Here is a 20639-nt window from a genome sequence, read left to right as displayed (position 1 = left end):
TCTAACGGCTACCTATCGGTCTTATTCTTCAGGGGTTTCGGAGAAATTGTTAACCAGAGTCTTTGTCTCCTGGCATATGGTCTATCCTGAGGAAGCTCTATTGTTAGGGGTAGTTTCTGTCCATTGTCATGAAGATATTACTAGTTCTGTTCTTTCTAGAGTCCAAGGTGATTGCAAAGTGACTACAAAGAGAATGGCTGAGAGCAAAGACAAGCAAAACTGAGACAAGGATGCCAAGCTTTTCTCCTGTTTTTAGTTAATTCATAGGCCTAAGTAAGGAGTCAGTGCTTTTCAGCAAAAGCAGTTTAAGCACCTCTTACATTATTAGAATGTGGCAGGAGGCAGGGAGGGGGAAGAGAGATTAATGAGTGCTACAGTAAAACAAAGGAAAACTGGAGTTGGGGAATGCTACCTGGAGAGCAGAGAAGCCCCAAAGATTAAAGAAGCCAATGAAATAACATATGATTATGTATGGAACAAGCTGTACCCCTCCCCCATTTCTGTAACTGGCTCTAAATGGTATATAAAGAAAGCCCCCTTTGTTCTTAGGGCTCAGCCTTTGGACTCCAGTTTGCTGAGTCGCTGCCAGCTTGTTTAATAAACTTGCTTTCCGAAAGCTTTGGTACTCTCTCAGTCTCTGTCTGACCCCTCCTGCAACATTTCTGGGGCTCATCTGGGATTTGGAGGATGGTATTTTCACCTCCTTGTCTCTGGCTCAGCATCCCCTGTCTGCCAGGAGGGCTGCCTTTGCCAGGTGCCACTGTGTTGACCCAGGGGAGGGAGCCTCTCTTCCACCGAGCTGAGGAGGCAAGTTCCAGTTGCACAAAGGAACCCAGAAAGGCTTGGGAACCAACCTGGGAGCCCTGCTTATCAGACTGGTAAGAACCTGGGTTCAAATTCAGGCCTGCCTCAGATGACACCCAAGTAATGCCCTTTTTGGGTGAAACTGTGTCTTTCAGGTTCAGGGAGTGGGATGGAAGTACTGTGCTGTGTGAGAGTGTGTGAAAGTGGGAATTTGAGACGTAGCCTGGTTACGAAGCGAATGTGGAGTCCCAATCTGCAAGTCTGTGGTGAACTCATATGGTCTAGGGTGAGCCCTAACAGGGCCTCTGCTCCGAGGCTTATACAGACTCACTATGATCAAGAGACACCTAAATCCCTGTGAGGGGAGCGGCCAGAGATGGATGATGTGAGTGGTGTTATTTGTTTTCCCTTGTATGCTGGAGAGAAGGACCCCTTGCCTCCTCTGTACAGCCCTCATCCCTTCCATCATTGTCTCTGTCTAGATGTCTGGCAAATGGGAGGAATGGGAGGAGGTCAGAGTAAGACAACCCCCTAGAGTACATGCTTAAAAACTTTAAAAGGGGATTTAATAGAGATTACGGGGTCAAACTGACTCCTGACAAGCTTAGGACCTTCTGTGAAATAGACCAACCTACTTTTGGTGGGGGATGGCTCTCAAAGGGATCATTAGATAAGGTCATAGTCAACAGAGTTTTTGAAGTGGTTGTAGGGGAGCCTGAAACACCCAGATAGGTTCCTTATATTGACTGCTGGCAGGATGCAGTTCTCAGTCAGCCCACATGGCTAAAACCCCACCTAGAGGAAGCATGTAAGGTTATGGTAGCCAAGGTGGCAGCAGCTTCCAAGTACAGGAGTCCCTGCCCACCTTATGTGCCACTGTATAGATTAGGAAATTTCTTGGAGATGCAGGTTTCTGCTGGATGTGGATCCACAATTACTCTCTTTCAGTAAAACTCCTTTATAAAGCCCAAAGCCACAGGAAACTGTGGGTATGGGGAGAGGAGCAAAATAAGACCTTTAAAGAAATTAAGAGGGCACTCATAAATGCCCCTGCTGTGGGCTTGCCAGACGTGATGAAACCCTTCTTCCTGTATGTACATGAAAGACTGGGACAGCTGTAGGAGTCTTGACCCATCTGCTAGATGGTCTATTTATCAAAACAACTTGATGCAGTGTCCCAAGCCTGGCTGCCCTGCCTGTGTTTCCTGGCAGCTACTGCTGTCTTGATGGTTGAAGCAGACAAACTTATGTAGGGACAAAAATTCACAGTCTGAGTTCCCCCCTCTGTTTTGACTCTCATAAAATATATATTAAAAATTATTGGTTAAAAACTCCTGAATGGCCAAATATCAAAGCATGTTATGTGAAAACCCGTGTGTCTGGCTAGAGGTTGTTAAGACTAAACCCAGCCACCTTATTATGGGTTGATTCAGGCCCATGGGACCATAACTGTTTAGAGATTATGGATGAGGTTGTCTCCAGCTGGCCAGACATGACCGACCAGCCCATTAGTCATCTGGACATTGAGTATTTCATGGATAGCAACAGCTTTGTCTGGGATGGCACATGTTTTGCCAGATATACAGACTCTAAATATGCCTTCACTACCATTCATGTCCATGGTGCCCTATATAAAGAAGGGGGCTCATTAACTTGGTAGGAAAAAGTGTTAAATATGGACAAAAAATTCTAAAATTACTAAAAGTTGTACGGGCCCCCAAGTGAGTAGCAGTCATGCACTGCTGAGGGCACCAGATGGGGAGACAGCAGCCATTTGGGGAAATTGAAAGGCTGATAGGGAAGACAAGCAAGCACCCCTCACAAGAGGACAAACCTTGGCCTCACTGACAGCTGCTGTGTTCCTGTGCCCCTTATCTGAATGGGACCCATAGTATACTTCACAAGAACAGGCTTGGTTTGAGACTGAAGGAGGAAATTTTCTACCTGATGGATGGTAGAAGTCTACTGATGGCTGCATTGGCATACCTGAGTCACTGGCTCCCACATTTGTCAAGCAGTTCGTTGAAGGAACTCACTCAGGGTAGACAGCTCTCAAAGCCACCTTGGCCCAGCATTTTTATGTCTCCAAGCTCTCCAGCATAAATAAAACAGTATGTGAAAGGTGCAATCTGTGTGTCAAAACAATCCCTGATATTTGCTGGTGTTTGTCTGCACCTTCTCAGGATAGATGGAAACCTTCCCCACTTGACTAAGAAAGCCCAGGAAGTGGCTAGGTGCCTGTTAAAGGAAATCATCCCTCGATTCAAAATCCCTGTGTCTATTTGGTCAAACAGTGGGTTGGCCTTTGTGACTGAGGTGGTACAGTTAATGGCTAAGAGATTAAAAATAACTTAAAAGCTACACATGGCCTACTGCCCCTAGAGTTACAAAAAATGTATAAACAGAACTCTAAAATTACAATTAAACAAACTATGCCAGGAGACCCACCTCCTATGGGATCAGTTACTACATGTAGCCTTGCTCAAAATTAGGTCTAGCCCCACCAAACGAACGGGCCTCTCCCCTTTCAAAATTCTTTTTGGACGTCCACCCCCTTTAGTCAAGGGCCTGCGAGGGTACTTTAAGGAAACAGGTGACCTCAACCTGAGACAACAGATACAGGCCCTCTGTTGACTGTCTCCAAAATCAATGACTGGATAAGAGAAAGACTCCCCATTAGCCTGACAACTCCCATGCACCCTTATAAACCAGGGGATGCTGTTTGGGAAAAGAAATAAATGTTCAACTGCTAAAGCCCTGTGGAGGGGCCCTTTTGTTGTTATGTTGTCCACCCCCACTGCAGTTAAGGCAGCAGAGATCGTTCCCTAGATCCACCCCAGGTGAGTGATGCCAGCTTCTCTTGAATGGAAGTGCATTACTGACCCAGCCTAACCATGCAAGATCACCCTTCAAAACACCAGCACCCATCCCCAACAGGCCCCTGCTTCCCAAGAGACAATAGGAGACCATGGATGACTAGACATCGGCCCTGTTCTAGTCACTCCAGAAGCTGACTAGTCTATACATGGCGAAAACTTGAGGAGTTGCCCATCTCACCTTTGAGGATGATTCCATTCTGTGTATTCTTCAGCCCTCTACCTGGGAACCCCCAGGCTTTGGACTGTGACTCAAGCTATCCAAGCAGGAAGTGCTGTTACCAAAACTTTGGTTTTCCATACTTATTATTCTTGTGCAGGCACCATTGTTGGGTCATGCACCCATAACCATATCACCTACTCAGCGTGCTTTCATGATGGTCAGTATATCTGTTTTAACCTCATCTACTGCCCTCGAGAACAATGGCTAGAGGTCTGAAGCTTCACCAGCACTGGGAAGCTCATTAACTGCACCTGGGTTAATGATCCCAACAAATCTGTGTATGTGTGTGCTGCAATAGCTTAAAACACTGTGCTTTAGAGAAACTGTGAGGGGCTAACCTGGGAAAGGACCTACCGGTTAAATGACAAATATATTTGCCCAAAAGATGACAGTGGGACATCCAGTTGTGCATACTATGAACAACTCTACTGCTTTTATTGGGGTTGTGAAAGGTAGGCAACTTGGCTTAAAGGGGAGGTCCATACCTCACGTGGAATTGCTGCTCTTTTACAAAAAAGAAAAGCAACCCCCATCTACACGCTTGGTGCCTGTAACCTTGTAAATTTCACTATTTTCAACCTCATTGGAACAGGCTGGGAAGTTGACAAAAAGTTTATAAAAAAGGAAACAAACCCCGGTACATTGCTGCATTTTCAACTCATCATGATTACTCATGAGAGATCCTCATACCAGGTCTTTCCCAGGAGATACAAAGTGAGTTTTCTATCTCAGTTACAGCCAAAAACCTGTTCCTCTCAGTAGCTGAGTTCCTAACACAAACTCTAAATGTAACTTTGTGTTATGTTTGTGGGGGAAGGAATATGGGAGACCATTGGCATGGGAGGCAAAAGAGCTAAACCCACAGAGACCTTTAATAAAACCACTCCCCCAGCCACAGGGAGCGCATTTGGCTCCTAAAAACCTCTATTATTGGGAATTACTGTATCTCCTGTCCATCCCGGTAGGGGACTTGATCTGCTGGGAACAAAAGTTTTACAATGACACTGCTCAGGAGACTCAATGGTGGGGGATTCCCAATCACACGGAGCCCCAACCTCAATGTGCTGGCTAGCTTCCCTAAGCTTACAATAGCCTGAAGTAATCTAAACTGAGTAGCTGCTGTTTACAGATTGATGATTAAAAAAAAAGGTAATTAAAGAGATTACCAACAAGATAAAAAAGCTTGCCCATGTCGCTGTGCAGACCTGAAAGGAATGGAGTCCAGTGACCTATTCAGGGGCTGGTTCTCAACCCTAGGTGGGTTCAAGACCTTAATAGGGACAACGTTCCTTGTTTTAGGAGCATGCCTGATGTTACCCTGCTTAATCCCCAGGTACTGTGGTCTTTATCAAGATGACGTTCTTTGATCCAGAAGTGGGTCTGAGCATCAAAGGGGGAATGTGGCAGGAAGGCAGGGAGGGGGAGGAGAGATTAATGAGTGCTACAGTAAAACAAAGGAAAACCAGAGTTGGGGACTGTTACCTGGAGACCAGAGGAGGGTCACCTCACCCCAGAGGTTAAAACAGCCATGAAATAACACGTGATTATGTATGGGACAAGCTGTACTCGCTCCCCCCATTTCTGTAACCTGTTCTAAATGGTATGTAAAGAAGGCCCCCCTTGTTCACAGGGCTCAGTCCTTTCAGACTGGAATCTGCTGAGTCGCTGCCGGCTTGCTTAATAAACTTGCTCCTGAAAGCTATGGTGCCCTCAGTCTCTGTCTGAGTCCTTCTGCAACATTAGGATAAACTGATGAATCAAATTTGTTCAAGATCTTTCTGTTGTTTATCAGTGACAATATTAATTTCGTTTTCCGTGCATTTCATTGAGGGTTTTGGTGCTATTACTCATAAATGAGAATGCTCTTTAATTCTAATTTATAAAAAATATTGTGGATCAAAATAATAAAGGTACATATTTTTTCTTTTCTCTGATATAATTTTTATAAGATTGACGTTATTTGTTTCTTCAAGGTGGGAAAACTTGTCTATAAAAAAGACACAGGCCTGGTATCTTTTTTTTTTTCCAGAAATTGAGGAGTATGGGCAGGCTTATGATTATAATTATAAATTCAATTTGCTTACTGATTATGGGTTTTATCAGGCTTTCTTTCTAGTCTTGAGTCAGTGTTGTTATTTTTCTTTAGAAAATTACTTATCTTTGCTCAGTGCACAAATTGATTTACATCAATTGTTCTGCAGCATCTTCCGTAGCCGTAGTGATGTGTCCTTCCCCCAATAATATTATTATTTGGTCATTTCTGTTTTTTCTTAATTATTCTTGATAGGGATTCTTCTAGGTTTAAAGAAGTAGTTTTTAGATTGTGTATCTTCTCTTCTGTCTCTTTGTTTATATTTTAATATCTTGTGCTCTAATCTTGATACTCTTTCTACTTTTAATAAAAATTTTGTCTCACTCTTTTTCTAGTATCTTGACTTGAAAATGTACTAGTTTCTTAAATTAAAAAAATTTCTATCTTTGATATTGATGAATTTCTTTAAAACGCTACACTGCCAAGTATAATCTAAATTACACCCAAAAGGTTTTTTTGTTTTTTTTTTTGAGACAGATCCTCATAACACAGGCTGACCTAGAATTCACTATGTCGCCCAGGCTGACCTCAAACTCCCTACCATCCAGCCTCAACCTCCCAAGTTCTAGGATTACAAGCATGTGCCACCACACCCAGTCAAAAGTTTTAATATGCAATATTTTCACTATAGTTTATGTCAGTGAAAAACTTGAAATCTCATTGATGATTATCTCTTTAATATATGAATGAGTTAAAAAGGCATTTTAGGTTTTCAACCACATAAGCTCCTGTTTGTTAAAACCATATTTTGGGTTTTAAAAAAAAATCTCAGTACTTAAATAGCATTGGGATTATATAAAACATGGTCTCTCCAGTATTACTGAACAAAAAATCAGTGACAAACAAAAAGTCTCAAATTCCCTTATGTTTGGAAATCAAAGAGTCCACTCACAAATAATGCATACATCAAAGAAAAAATCAAAATGGAAATTGAAGATACTTTGAACTATTTCCTAATGACAGTATGATGGGAACTTGAAGGATGCAGTTTAATTCTTGCTTAAAAGGAAATTTGTAAATTTGTAGCACTAAAATCCACATATCAAAAAGGAATGTGAAAAGCAATTTGCTAAGCACCTGTCTCTGCTTCTAACCAAAGAAACTGCGGTGGAGGCAGTAGATAAAAATCATCATGAATGATACCTGTGGGGTAATCTTCAGTGAGGACTTGTGTTTGTTTTCTCTCTCTCTGTCTTCATATCTAGAGTTTTATGATTTTGCTTCTGCTCTTCTGACCTCACAGGTATGTAGGCCAGAATCAAGTCTTAGGTTAGGTTGTGGAATCTCCACTCCATGGAAATATTAGGAATAATTCAAAAAGGTGAATTAACTGTTGGTCATAAGGCATTAGCTTTGTCTGAGGCAGCAGGTTAACACTTTGTTTCTCAGCCTCTTTCTGTGAGATGGGAAATACTCATCGTTCCCAATCCACTTGGTCCAAGAGTGAATCAGAAGCCAATTCCTTCTGCTATGGACTAAATGTTTGTGTCCACCCCAAATGTTGAAGTCTAGTATGGCTGTATTGGATATGGAGTCTGTAAAGTTGTGGGTAAGGTTAAATGAGGTCATGGGGTAGGACACCAGAGAGCTCATTTCTCTCTCTCTCTCTCTCTCTCCCTCATTCCCAGCCTGAGTACAGAGGAAGGGCCATATGATCATGTAGTGGGAAGATAGCTGTCTGTCTACAAGCCAGGAAAAGAGCCCTCACCAGGCACTGAATCCTGCTGGCATTAGTCCCAAGGTTTTCTTGTTGTGACAACATTTCTGACATAAACATCTTAAGGGAGAAAGAATTATTTTGGCTCATGATTTCAGAGGTTTCAGTTTGAGGTAGACTGACAACATTACTTTGGGCCTGAGGCGAGGTGGAATATCATGGCTGTAGGAGCATGTGGAGGAGACTCACTTCATGGCAGATAGGAAAAAGAGAGAATACAGGAAGGGGCCAGGACAAGGTATATACCTCAAAGGCATGCCCCTAGTGACCTACTTCCTCCATCTAGGCCCTACTTCCTCCTTTCCACCACTTCCCAACAGTGCCATCATAGCACAAATCCATCAAGGGATGTGTTCATGGATTAGGTCAATGTTCCCATTGTCACTGAAGAACAGATGAGGGGGCACCCACGCCTTCCCAGTTTCCATGCAAAATCACAGGTCCTTGAGATCCACAAACATGAAAAGCATTTCAAGGTGTCTCACAACAAGGAGTCTCACAAGGTGGAAGTTTTAGCAAGATTTTATTTTAGTATAACAGGATAAAGTAGGAAGACATTAAAGGGAAGAGGGAAAAGACACCTCCTGCTAGCAGTGCAGGGGTGGGAGACAAGTTCTGGAATGAGTTCCTTTCCTGGGATCTTTAAGCTCTAAGGTGGGGAAATACACATCCTCAAGTGAACGTCTAGCAGCCCAAATCACTAGATAATTTTCTGAGTCACCTAGATGGGAACTGTTTATTATGGTAAAATATGAAGATGTTACCCTGAACACCAGGATGAAAGGTGAGCTTTAGAATTTCCTTTTGGTCGACATTATTTTCCAATCCTTGCAGCTCTTTAACATCTCAAAGAGGAAACCAGAAGAGTTATCTCCTCTTTGTCTCCCAGTATTTGCAACTTAGCATTTAAAAGGATGCTAACTGCTCTGGCTCCCAGCCTTTACTTCTTTGTTTTAACGTCAGAGTTTGACCCTTTAAATATTTATTAAAATAATTTTCCTGTATCCTCATCTATCTGTCCTGCCTCACCATGATCCAATGACTGGATCCAGCAGCTGGGGACCATACCTTCAATACATGAGCCTGTTATGTGCAGGTTTGAAATGTTGTGGGCTGTGTCAAGGGTCCTTGCCTGGCTGGTGAGGCAGCTGATTGATGAGGCAGAGCTGGTATAGGAAGTAGGATTTATTAGAGAGAAAGGAAAGGCTACAGCTAGAGCAGTGCAGCAGAGCCCGGAAACCGGTAGCTCACTGCACAGGTGAAGGCTGGGGTTTTTATGGACATTTTAACTCTGGGTTAGGGGGGTTCTTTTCATTGGGTGTGGATTCGTGGGCTTTCTTAGGTGCACTGGTTTGCTTGCCCCTTATTGGGGGAGGGGGGAAACAATCTTGAGAGCATTTTGCTCATCAGCCCTGTGGCAGATCTATGAGAACCTGTATCTCCTCTTCAGGGTGGAGGAATGCAGATTTACAACTCCTTCTCAGGATGCAGGAATGATAGTGCTCTCCATGGGGGATGGGATACTCACTCATCTGCCTTAGGTCTCCAGACCCAGCAAGTCTTTTGAGAAGACACTTCATATCCAAACCACAACACTGCCATACCTTGGTCAGGGATTTCCAGTTTCCACAGCTGTGAGAAAGTAAGTGTCTGTTGTTTAAGTACCCAGACAGCGGTATTTTGTTACAGCAGTCATGGCCAATTTAGACATTTTTGAGTGGCTGAGCCATTTGCTGCCCCAACCTGCTTTTGGGCTCAGTAGCTCTCAGCTTTGATCACTTTGCTTTATAGCAGCTCCACAGAGATGCTTACTTTCTCTTTGAATCCAGCTATGACTTTCAGTTTTTCTCTTATGTGTATTTTATTATCAGGTGAGTTAGGGAGTATATCAAAGTGTAAGCATACTGTTTAAGATCCTTAGTAATTTCCAGTAAGAAAGAACCACATGGAGATATATGTGCTATTTAATTTTGCCCTATAAATGATTAAGTATCAAGGGCCTTACTAAAATTTTTTTTCTTTTTTTCTTATGGATATGAGTGTTTGAAATCAACTGGTTACTATGTCACAGTTAGTAGTTAGTCTAAAGGCTTCACAATGAACCAGAATTTTCCAATTTGTCTTGAGGGAGGACTGTCAGCCATGTTTTCATGGGAGGAGGAAATGGAAACATCTTATCCCATCATTTCTCCAAATACAGCACAACTCCAGCTCTTTCTGCTTCTCCACCCACTTTCCCAATACCCCGAGGCTTCACCCTCCCAAGAAAATGTGGCAAAGTCCTATCTCTTCAATGTACCTAAATGAGATACACATTGGAAAATGAAGCCATGGGGAAGTATTTGTGGTTACATAGTCTTTGGTGTTGAGTTGGCACCTCGGCTTTTGCAGCATTAGGTAATGTGATTGATTCTGCCCATAGAAGGAAGACGCTGTTTAACATGATATTTACTATTGGCATTTCCTGCTGCTCACCCAACAATGATTCTTTTTTGTTTTAGCTTGCAGGTGCAAGCTGTTATTCCTAGGCTCAATAGCCATTTGTGATTCTTCTTCAGAGACTTAAAACCAGAACTAGAGTCTTTTGCTAACACTCCCTCTCTTTATTTCTCATGGCTACAGGATTACAGGGTTGTGTATATAGTTTTCAGCATGACATCAAAGATTGACAAACTAAGAATCAAATGAAACAGATGGCTGCAGATGCAATTCTTGTTTCAGAGGCCTGTGAAGGAAAGTAAAAACATGTGCTTTGTGGTTGTTCAATTCTTGTTCATTCTCTCATTAACTGTGTGACTTTGGGCAAGGTCTGTGAGCTTCAGCTCTGTGAGCTCACCTGTACAAAGGGCATTGTCACGCACCTTCTACAAGTAAGTATGAGCATTAAATGTAAGAAAAGCCCACGGTCTGTGCCTGGAGGTACTCGGAATATACAGGCTGAGCATTCCTGATGCAAAAATCTGGAGTTTGAAATGCTCCAAAATCTGAAATTTTGGGAGCATCATATGAACATTCAAACAGTTTTGATTTCACAGTACTTTTTTTTCTTACTGTATCTCAAAGATGGTTTTGAGTAGCCCTCTTTTTTTAAAAAATTTTTATTTTTTTATTATTCATATGTGCATACAATGCTTGGGTCATTTCTCCCCCCTGCCCCCACCCCCTCCCTTACCATCCACTCCGCCCTCTCCCTCTCCCCCACACCCCTTCAATACCTGGCAGAAACTATTATCTCTAATTTTGTTGAAGAGAGAGTATAAGCAATAATAGGAGGGAATAAGGGTTTTTGCTAGTTGAGATAAGGATAGCTATACAGGGATTGACTCACATTGATTTCCTGTGCATGTGTGTTACCTTCTAGGTTAATTCTTTTTGATCTAACCTTTTCTCTAGTTCCTGGTCCCCTTCTCCTATTGGCCTCAGTTACTTTTAAGGTATCTGCTTTAGTTTCTCTGCATTGAGGGCAACAAATGCTAGCTAATTTTTTAGGTGTCTTACCTATCCTCATATCTCTCTTGTGGGCACTCACTTTTATCTTTTCACAGTATTTTGGATTTCTGATTAGGGATGCTCAACGTGGTAAAAGTTATGGAAATATTGCAAAATCTGAAAAACTCTGAGATATGAAGCATTTCTAATCAGAAACATTTCAGATAGGACATACTCAACATATATTCATTTTCTTTCCTACATCCTCTTGTTCAATAGCAAACTCATTGTACCTTACCTTTCTAGGTTCAGTGTAAGACATAGAAAACCAGCAGTTCAACTTCTCTGATGCCTTTCTATCTCCATAATGCTGCTAATGAATCTATGATGCAACAGCTGGTACTAGGGGTTTGTCTGGCTTGTCTCCCCACTGACACCCCTGCCATAAATAATTCCTTGGCTAAAGAACCATGAAGTTGTTTATGACTCTATTGATTAGAGGAAGAATAAAGATCATTTAAAAAGTCTTACAGGGAAAATGAGATGGATTGGAACTTGCCATAAGAAGGTGTAAAACTTGTAGTTGCTGACCACAGCAATGGGAACAAACCACCTGAGAACCAGATGACTGTATTTCTACTCTTAATAAATTCCACTGTAAGGAAAAGAAAAAAGAGCAATTCTAGGCTCTGAAAAAGCTAAAGAAAAGTTGAACTCTATCCTTGATACCATCCTATCTCCTCTTTTTGTGTCTTTCCTCTTTTTCCCTTCATTCTGTACTGGGTGGAGTCCTGATAGTTCTGGCTTCCCCAATTCTCACAAAATCTACCTCTTCTTCCCTCAAGTTGAATTTTCTTGGGTGCCCAGTTGTCAGACTGCCCACCAAGGAAAGAGAAAGCAATCCACACAATAAAATTTCTTTCCATAGTGTAAGCTCTTCCAGGCAGAAGCATTTGTGTTTTAAATGAATTTCTCCTTAATGTAATGATATGTTTAGCTAGGCTATATGAATTGTCTGAAGAACCAACAATGTGATGTGACTGCCTTAAGAAGCCAGTATGATTTCACACTCAAGCATGAAGAAGGTATAAATTCCAATCTGACTCCATGGGGTTCAGACTTCGCCCGGAGTCTTTACACCTGCATATGGACTACAATTTAGGAGGCACATAGACATGAGGGATGCACTGATGTTATGGTTTGAATATGAAATATTCTCCACAGGCTCATGTGATGAATGCTTGGTCCTCAGGATCACTGGGGATATGCCTTTGAAGGTTAATACCTGGTCCCAATTCCCTTCCTCACTCTCTATTTCCTGTTCTTCCTCTTCCACATGCTCCATCACCCCTGTGATGGTCTCCATCTTCACAGGCCCAGAATCAATGGAACCAAGGTCTATGTATTGAAATCTTTGAAACCATGAACCTAAAAAAACAATCCCTCCTTTAAGCTATTCTCTCAGTGACAAGAAAAGTAACTAATATAACTGGGATCAGGGAATAGTGAGCGGCAGGGTCAGAAAAACCCAGAGAGTTACCTGTTCAACATCATGGCCCCAAGAGGTAGAAGTAAGATCAATGATGAAAAGTACAGGGTGACCCTTTTTCCTTCTGGTATGAAGACAGGCGGCTGTTGGAGTCAGAACTGCCCCCAAATGCAATGGCTGTCAGCAGGCAATGCTCAGCGGGATTCCAGTCTGATGAGTGGCCTGACCTACCATCCTTTCCACTCATCAAGACTGTCTAGTAGTGAAATCCAGGAGATCAGCCCGTGGATAAGGGTGATTCTTGGGGTAGAGAAAGATTTCTTCTTGGGGACTTATATTCCCCAGAAAAGTGCAATGAACCTTCCACAGGACTGGTCTTCTTTAGATGAGAGAAAACAAGTGACTTACATAGGGTAAGGCCTTATTTTTTATATTCATATAACAACCCAGCTGCAGGAAATGGACGTTTCATTTATTTACCATGGTGGCAACTCTGCAGGCTCCTGAGTGTTATGGTATAAATCATTTTTATTTTATTTCTGTGGACTGAATCCCCAGCAAGATAAGGAGGCATCTTGCCAAATCTAGACATATTGAATAGGTGATGGAATAAATTTAAATTTTTTAAGGATCAAATTAATTTTACTTTTGACCCCAGACAATCCCTCTCCTTGAAAGAAAACTGATCTGAGAAATTTATAAAAGGTATTGAAAGGTGTTTAGCTCTTACGCAACTCTGACTCCATCTTACCCAGATAATTTTAAGTCATAGTAGAGCTTTAAGAATTAAATATTCAATGAATGAGCAAGGAGTGAGAGAAAGTAATACTTGATATGCACTTTTACTCTGCCATACCTTAGATGAAAAGGCAGTGTAGTTTTATGGGCTATATCTTGTAAACTCTAAGGCTCAAAACCCGGGCTGAAGCAAATATGTAAAATGGGAAACGTTTGTCCCTGACTTCAATTCCCCTCTACTCTTTTTTATTCTGCAGAATGCAAGGTCAGCTAGCATTTTCTATAAAAAGCTTATTAATAAATATTTTAGGCTTTCTGACTCATTGGGTCTCTTCTCTCTTGAAAGTACTCAATCCTGCTATTATAGAGTCAAAGTGGCCATGGACACTGTATTAGTCTGTTTTTTTATTTTTTGTTATAATAGTGAAGTATTTGAGGCAGGCAACTTTACTGAGAAAGGGGGTTTATTTAGTTCACAGTTTTAGAAGCTGAAAGTCCAAGATCAGCTGGCCTCATCAATTTGGCCTCTGGTGAAGACCTAATGGCAGATGGCATCATGGTGAAAGTGCATGTGAGAGCAAGAGGTTGTATAGCAAGACGGGAGCCAGACAGTGATTTAGGGATTAGGCTCAATCTTACAATAAGTTATTTTCTGAGAGCTAACCAGGGGTACCATGAAGACTCTGTTAATCCCTTCTGAAGGCATTGTCTCCAGTGACCTAAGGATCTCCCATTGGAATCCATGTCTTAAAGGTTCCACCACCTCTTACATCACACACTGGGGACCAAACTACCAACATATCATCCCGTGGGGGGCATACTAAAACCATATCCAAACTATAGCAGACACTGTGTAAACAAACGGGCATGACTGTGTTCCACTAAATCTTTATTCATGTGAACAGGTATTGGGTTGATAGTTTGCTGAGTTCTGTTTTGAGGTTTGAATTCATTAGCCATCATTCATGGAAATTCAGGTGCTACACTTTAGCCATTAGGTAATGTGCCTAATATTTAGTAAAGGCCTTCTGGTTTTCTGAAGGCATGTCTGGAGACATGTCTTAACCCATTTTGTAGTGCTTAACAAAATACTCGAGACCAGGAAATTTATAAAGAATTAAGGTTTATGTAGCTCATGGTTCTAGAAACTGGCAAATTCAAGCGCATAGCATCAGAACCTGCTTGGCATCTGACCAGCCCCTCTTTGTTGCGGGGCATCCCATGGTGGTCTCACCATGAGCAAGAATGTGTCAACACAGGTCTCTTCCTCTTCTTATAAAGCCACCAGTCCTGCACTGATGACTTTGTCTAATGTCAGTTTCCTTCTAAAGGCCCACCTCCAAATACCATTGACAATATGAGGATTAAGTTTCAAAATGAGTTTAGGAGAGAGCATTCAAACCATGACAAATATGTTTTGAATTACCCATGAAAGCACATGATCCAGAGGGTTGGAAAGTCATTCTGACATATATGACATAGCTACAGTACTAGGCTCTTATGATTCATGGAAAGTTGTATGGCAGAGATGTCCGTGGTAAGCACCATTTTAGTGGAGTGGTATAGATGGAAGCTGGATTGCATATGGTGGTCAAATAGATGAGAGGGGATAGCAAAAAATGGGAGGTAGGTATAGATCATGTGCTGGTGTTGCCAAGGCCCCCATGTTCACACACATGGGGTAATTGTACTCATGGCTAAGGTTTATTACAGTAACGTATAAGGGTGACGTCCAGTCATAATGGGGAAAGACAGGCAGATCTGGAGCAAGTCACATACACAGCCTGAAGGAATCTACAAGCAGGCTTCTGTATTCTTTCTTCCTCTCATGAGCTCTTCTCCCATCAAAGAAAACTGCAGCAATCCAGTGTGCGATGTTTCCACACAGAGACTCCATTATTCAGTGCCATGGCTTTTTTTTGGAGGCTGTTGGTATAGGTACCCATTTTATAGTCCCTGCCAATTCTATGCTTCCAGGAGGAAAGCAGGTGTTTGGCATAAACCACATTGTTTACACAAACAGTCCAGGAACTGTAAACCAGCCTTTTCACTTACCCTTCTTGGGTACTTCTCATGACTCAGAGAATTGAGTACTCCTCTTTATGCTGAATGCTGATGGTGTCACTTGAGTCCTAGGTCCCAACTTCTGTCCCTCCTCTCCCATCCCCACTGGATCTCACTCCATCATTTATCTCTCCACTCCTGTATCAAACCTTCCCATCTTTACTGGCTTTTTACCCTTAGCACACAAATATATCATATTTAAGTATCTCCCATCATTAAAGGTGTTCTCAAACATTCCTGTATCCTCTTCAGCGGAAGTTCTTTCCTTTTCCAGTCTCATGCAAACTTCTCGAAAGAATAAATTTTTAATCATCTCCTCCCCTCTAATCCAATCTTCATTATATTGCAACTTGACTTCTATCTACGCAGTTCCACTGAATGTTAGAAGACTGTGAGCACCTAATTGTCAAATCCAATGGGCACTTTCTATTCATTATCTTCCTGACCTCTCTGCTAAATTTAACAGCATTAATCATTTCTGCTTCTTTGGAAATTTTATGTTCCCTTAGCTTCCAGGGTACATGGAAAAAATATCCTGATTTTCCTCATCTCCTTTTTATACTCTTCCTTGTGGTGGGCTCTGCTTTCTCTACCTTTCATTGTTTTTGTTGGTGTACTTCAAAATTTTGTCTGTTATATATTTTTCTTTTTTTCTAAGCAATCTAATTCCTATATGGATATGATGAATCCCCAGTTTATATTTTCTGCATAGACAGTTCTCCCACATTCCAGATTCATATACTCATTCTCCTCCAGGATTTTCCAGAGGAACCTCAAATTTAATGTAACCATAACTGAATTCATCATTTTCTCCTCCTGAGATGCTCTATGTCACTTAATGCATCACTGATCACTGGCTATGTAACATAGTAGTCATTGAATTATTTGTACTTCTTCATTCACATGCCCCATCTCTGCCCAGTCACAAAGCTGTATTCTCCCTCCTAACTATTTCTCATCCAATCACATTTCCATCTCTGTTACCATTACACTAGTTTAGGCTTTCCCCACCATTGCCTAGATGACTTCAAAAGCTTTCTAATAATTTACTCTAGCACCTTTCCTACCTCCAACTCATGTGTGATTGGAGCATTTCAGATGAAAAGAAGAGATGAAGTAGGGTTATGTTGGGCTAGATAGGTCATAGCATGGGAGTTGGTGGAGTGGCTCAAGTGGAAGAGTGTCTGCTTCCTCATAGCAAGCATGAGGCCCTGAGTTTAACCCCCCATACTGCAAAAAGAAAGGAAGAAAGGAAGGAGGAAAAGAAGGAAGGAAGGAAGAAAGAAAAAGAAAGAAAGGAAAACAAGAAAAGAAATAGGTCATAGCATGGTTTGCAGAATTTAGAGTATCATGGCAAGCCATGGGAAAGTTTTCATTAGGAAAGCAACACGATTGTGTTTACATTCAAATCAGATTACTCTAGCTGTTATGTGGAAAAGGCAGCATAGGAGTAAGATTAGAAGTTGGAGAACCAGTTACAGGGTGATTACATCATTTCTGGTATGAAATGATGGTGGCTGGGTCTAGAGAGCCCACAGGAGAGATGGAAAGAATTGGGTAGAATTGGGATACAATCTGGATGAATAATCAATAGGTCTTGAAAGGAAAGACTCAAGGATATTTCTTCTGATGAAATGATCAGTAGCTCCAGAGTGATTTTCTAAACACAACTCAGGTCACATTGCTCCCACAATTCAACTACAGCTCTTGGCAGTTCATTATTGCTTGTCAAACAAATTCTAAACTCTGGAGCCAAAGAGATGAGGTCATCCAGATTTGTTCCTTCTTTTCTCTCCAGAAGACTTTCTTGGCAGCCCCCCCAGCAGTGTTAGGCATCCCAGCACCTCTACTATAGTATTACATGACTGTGAAATTGCCCATGTTATTTTTATAAGCGCTGAAGATGTGGAGACTTTGTCCTATTCACTTTATTTCCATTGCTTGGCACCTTGATGCAGCACAGCCTCTCCTGGGAGCTGTTGGAAATGCAGAATCTGAGGCTGTACCCCAGAAAGTGGCCCACCATCTGCATCTTAGCAGCAAGATTCTCAAGAGATGCATATGCAGAATTTTGGGTTTTTTTTTTTTGGTGGTACTGGAATTTGAATTTATGACATTGCACTTGCTAGACAGGCACTCTACCACCTGAGTCCCACCCCCAGGACTTTTTTCCTTTGGTTATTTTTCAGATAGAATCTTGTGGGGCTTTTTGCCCGAGCTGGCCTTGTACTGCTTCCTATGTAGCTGGGATTACAGACATGAACCACCATGCCTGATTCATTGATTGAGATGAAGGTGTTGCTAGCTTTTTCAAACTGTGATCTTCCTGATCTCAGCCTCCCTAGTAGTTGGGATTACAGATATGGAGCACTGCACCTTATCCCTCAGATGCAGCAATTTGAGAAGTTGGCATACAGTAGTAGGCTGTCATTGAACACTGAATTGAATAGTACCAGCAAACCAATCCATACTCTTCAGAGCTCCATGATGTTTTCTTTTCACCAAAATAAATCCTAGTTACAAATTAGCTTCACTGAAGTGAATTAAAACCTCCGTCTATGGATCCATTGAAAGAGTCTGCTTCATGTAACATAGGGTCAGTGGTTACATTTACTTCCAACATGGGAACTAAGGATATTAGTTATTTCAGACCGATTAACTCAAATGTACTTTTCTTAAAGAATACTCTGTAATTTTTTGTACAGTCACCAATGTAATATAACACCTAACTTTTCCCTTTGAATAGTTAATATTCTATTTGATGAGGTGCCAGGGATGAATTTGGAAGTACCAAAGGCAGGTACTCTGTTCACAGATGAACCATTAACAAACAATGCACTGGTGCTAATTAGCTCATTAGCACCTCACTGCTATTCTCAGAGATCCTTTCAATTATTTTTTTTCACCTAAATAAATCCATAAGTCCCAAAGATCTCAGTTTTGCCTTATCTTTCTTATAAACTTGGACAAGTTCCAGTACCTCGTCTGCCACAAACTGTGAAATGGGACTAACGGTCCATTTCTTACTCAGCTCTCGATGGAGATTCAGCAATCTCAGTGCAAGAATTCCAAAGTGCTTTCCAGCCACTGCGGTCACTGAGTGTCCCTTGGGCATGAGGGATCGATCAGCACAGAGCCCGAGGACAGCTGTGCCAGGTCTCTGGTAGTAGAGGGTCAGGGATCCTGTCTCAACATCTGCAGTATTCAGGGAATTCAGGGCCACTTGAACTTGATTATCTCTTTGATATTATCTTCTTGACACTCTGGAGACCTAAAATGGCCTGTTTCCTAGAGAGAGATACTCCACCATGTCCAGCCACTTCCTGCTCAGAATAACTCTCACAACTTCCCTGGAAATCTGAGGGAAACAGGAAGTGCTCTTTTGCATAAAGTGTTGGGGAAATGTCTCAGAGGAAAGTCATGGTGAAAAGCAAATGTTTTTAATATGGGAAAACTTACTCTTGGAAGCAATTATTCTCTTTGGTTGTTGTTTTTATAGAGTCTGTGTGTGACATTGCAGAGCAGTGACCTGGTGACAGGGACCTGGATCTCCTTCTCCTCTTTGTACTCAGCAGAGCCACTTTCTTGTCACCTCTCTTGATCACAGTATTTTTACTAGATTACTTTGAGCATCCAATCCCAACATTTTAGGAGTCTCTGCTTCTGTCTTTCCTAGGGAAAATTGAAAAGTGAGTTGGGTCAAGCTTTGACTCTGTGGGTCTAGAAAATCCCAGAAATTCAATAGCAAACAGGACAGTGTTGTTATCTGTTGAAGACTAATGCTAATCTATAGTATTTGACAATTTCTGTGGTGTAAATAATCCCACTTTGGCTGATTTCAAACCCTCAAGGTAATGTCAGTTTGCTCTCAAAAATTTCTGAAAATTTAGCAATAAACTCTTGTGAGCTGGGATGAACTAGTTCCAGCACATCATTGAGAATGACTCTCCTTGTGTGTTATTGTGAGAAGAGTGGGTCAAAAAAAGCAAGATACAGGGATGCTCACTCATTGTCTTGGCTCTCTGTCTGGCTATTGGGAAAAGTCAAGGTGGACATCAGAAAATTATAGGAGATTGGCATTGAGATGTGACAATAAGAATGATTTCTATTTATCGGGATATCTGACAACTTTCCTGGGGCCTTCTGCCAGAAATTTGTCATCCCTTTATGCTTGTAGAAGGGCACACAATGACACTCAGAAATTGGATTGCCAAGAATTGTTGCAAGTAGCAAAGCAGACTCTTTTCCCATGTGCCGATATAAGAAACTTTGGGAGTGAGGTGAGATTTGATATTATGTTCAGTGTAGTCTTGTGTTCATTAACTGAAACCAGTTTTTGATTCTGGGCCAGCATCTCTTTTCTACAGGTATGCGTTCATCTCTTGATGCTATTTCCAGGGGATAGTACTTAAATTTTTCTGCTTTTGTTAAAAAAAAAAGCCCTTTAGTTCCCAAGATATGCTGAGAGAAGATTCATATTTCATTCTTATTTAACCATAATTGAAGGTATAATGGATGGTCAAAGTTCAATTCTGCAGTAGTGAGTGTGTTTTATTGAGAAAAAACTCATCCTCTGGCCATGGGCTATGTGCTGCTTAACTATAAGAACTTCAAGTAGAAAGGGTGCTCTGAACATATTCTGTCTCCTGAGGGGGACACCAGTGTCAGATGGGGCCTTGTCCCCAGTGACATTGAAGCATCAATAAACCCACAGCTTAGCTGACCTGTAATGTCAACATAGACCTTGGTATTCAGATAGCAACTGCTGGCATAAATGTTTGGTAAAGAATGGAAAGGGAGTCTGGCATAATTCATAGCCTTGTGATTATGGAATGGCTTGGGGAAGCCATGAAGTTTCATGTTCAGGACACACTGGAAACTAAGCAGATGAATTACAGGTTCACATCTAGGTGGATTGGGAGGCAAGGGGCAGGGGCCAAGTGAAATAGAGGAAAAACCTGAATAAATTCTTGAGCTTCATTTTGCTTTTAGTTACTTGTTATTATTATCAATTTCAGAGGTCACATAGCTAAGCAGTCTACTCCCATTATCTACCCATGTAGTAGATAGCATCTCTGATATACTGGTCATGATGGTAATGGTGGCTTATGTTGTTTTTCAGGAACTTGGAGACCACACTTGTCTATTTCAAATGAGCTAAAGTCACTGACCTTTCACTTAATCCTGGGCAGGTGTCCTATAAATGA

At 41.6% G+C, this 20639-nt stretch overlaps 1 long non-coding RNA gene across 1 annotated transcript in view; it reads left to right on the top strand.

Moving 5' to 3' along the window:
• The first annotated feature begins 652 nt into the window (after positions 1–652).
• LOC141417061 (uncharacterized) overlaps positions 653–20639 on the top strand; it is a 465499-nt gene continuing 445512 nt past the window's right edge. Inside the window, exon 1 of the long non-coding RNA XR_012441697.1 lies at positions 653–878. This is a non-coding gene — a long non-coding RNA (uncharacterized lncRNA). The remainder of the gene's footprint in view (positions 879–20639) is intronic.

Source organism: Castor canadensis, chromosome 2 (assembly GCF_047511655.1).
Source record: "Castor canadensis chromosome 2, mCasCan1.hap1v2, whole genome shotgun sequence".
In the NCBI taxonomy this organism is placed as follows: Eukaryota; Metazoa; Chordata; class Mammalia; order Rodentia; family Castoridae; genus Castor; species Castor canadensis.
The sequence above is the reverse complement of the archived record's forward strand: the minus strand, read 5'-3'. Positions and strand labels throughout refer to the sequence as shown.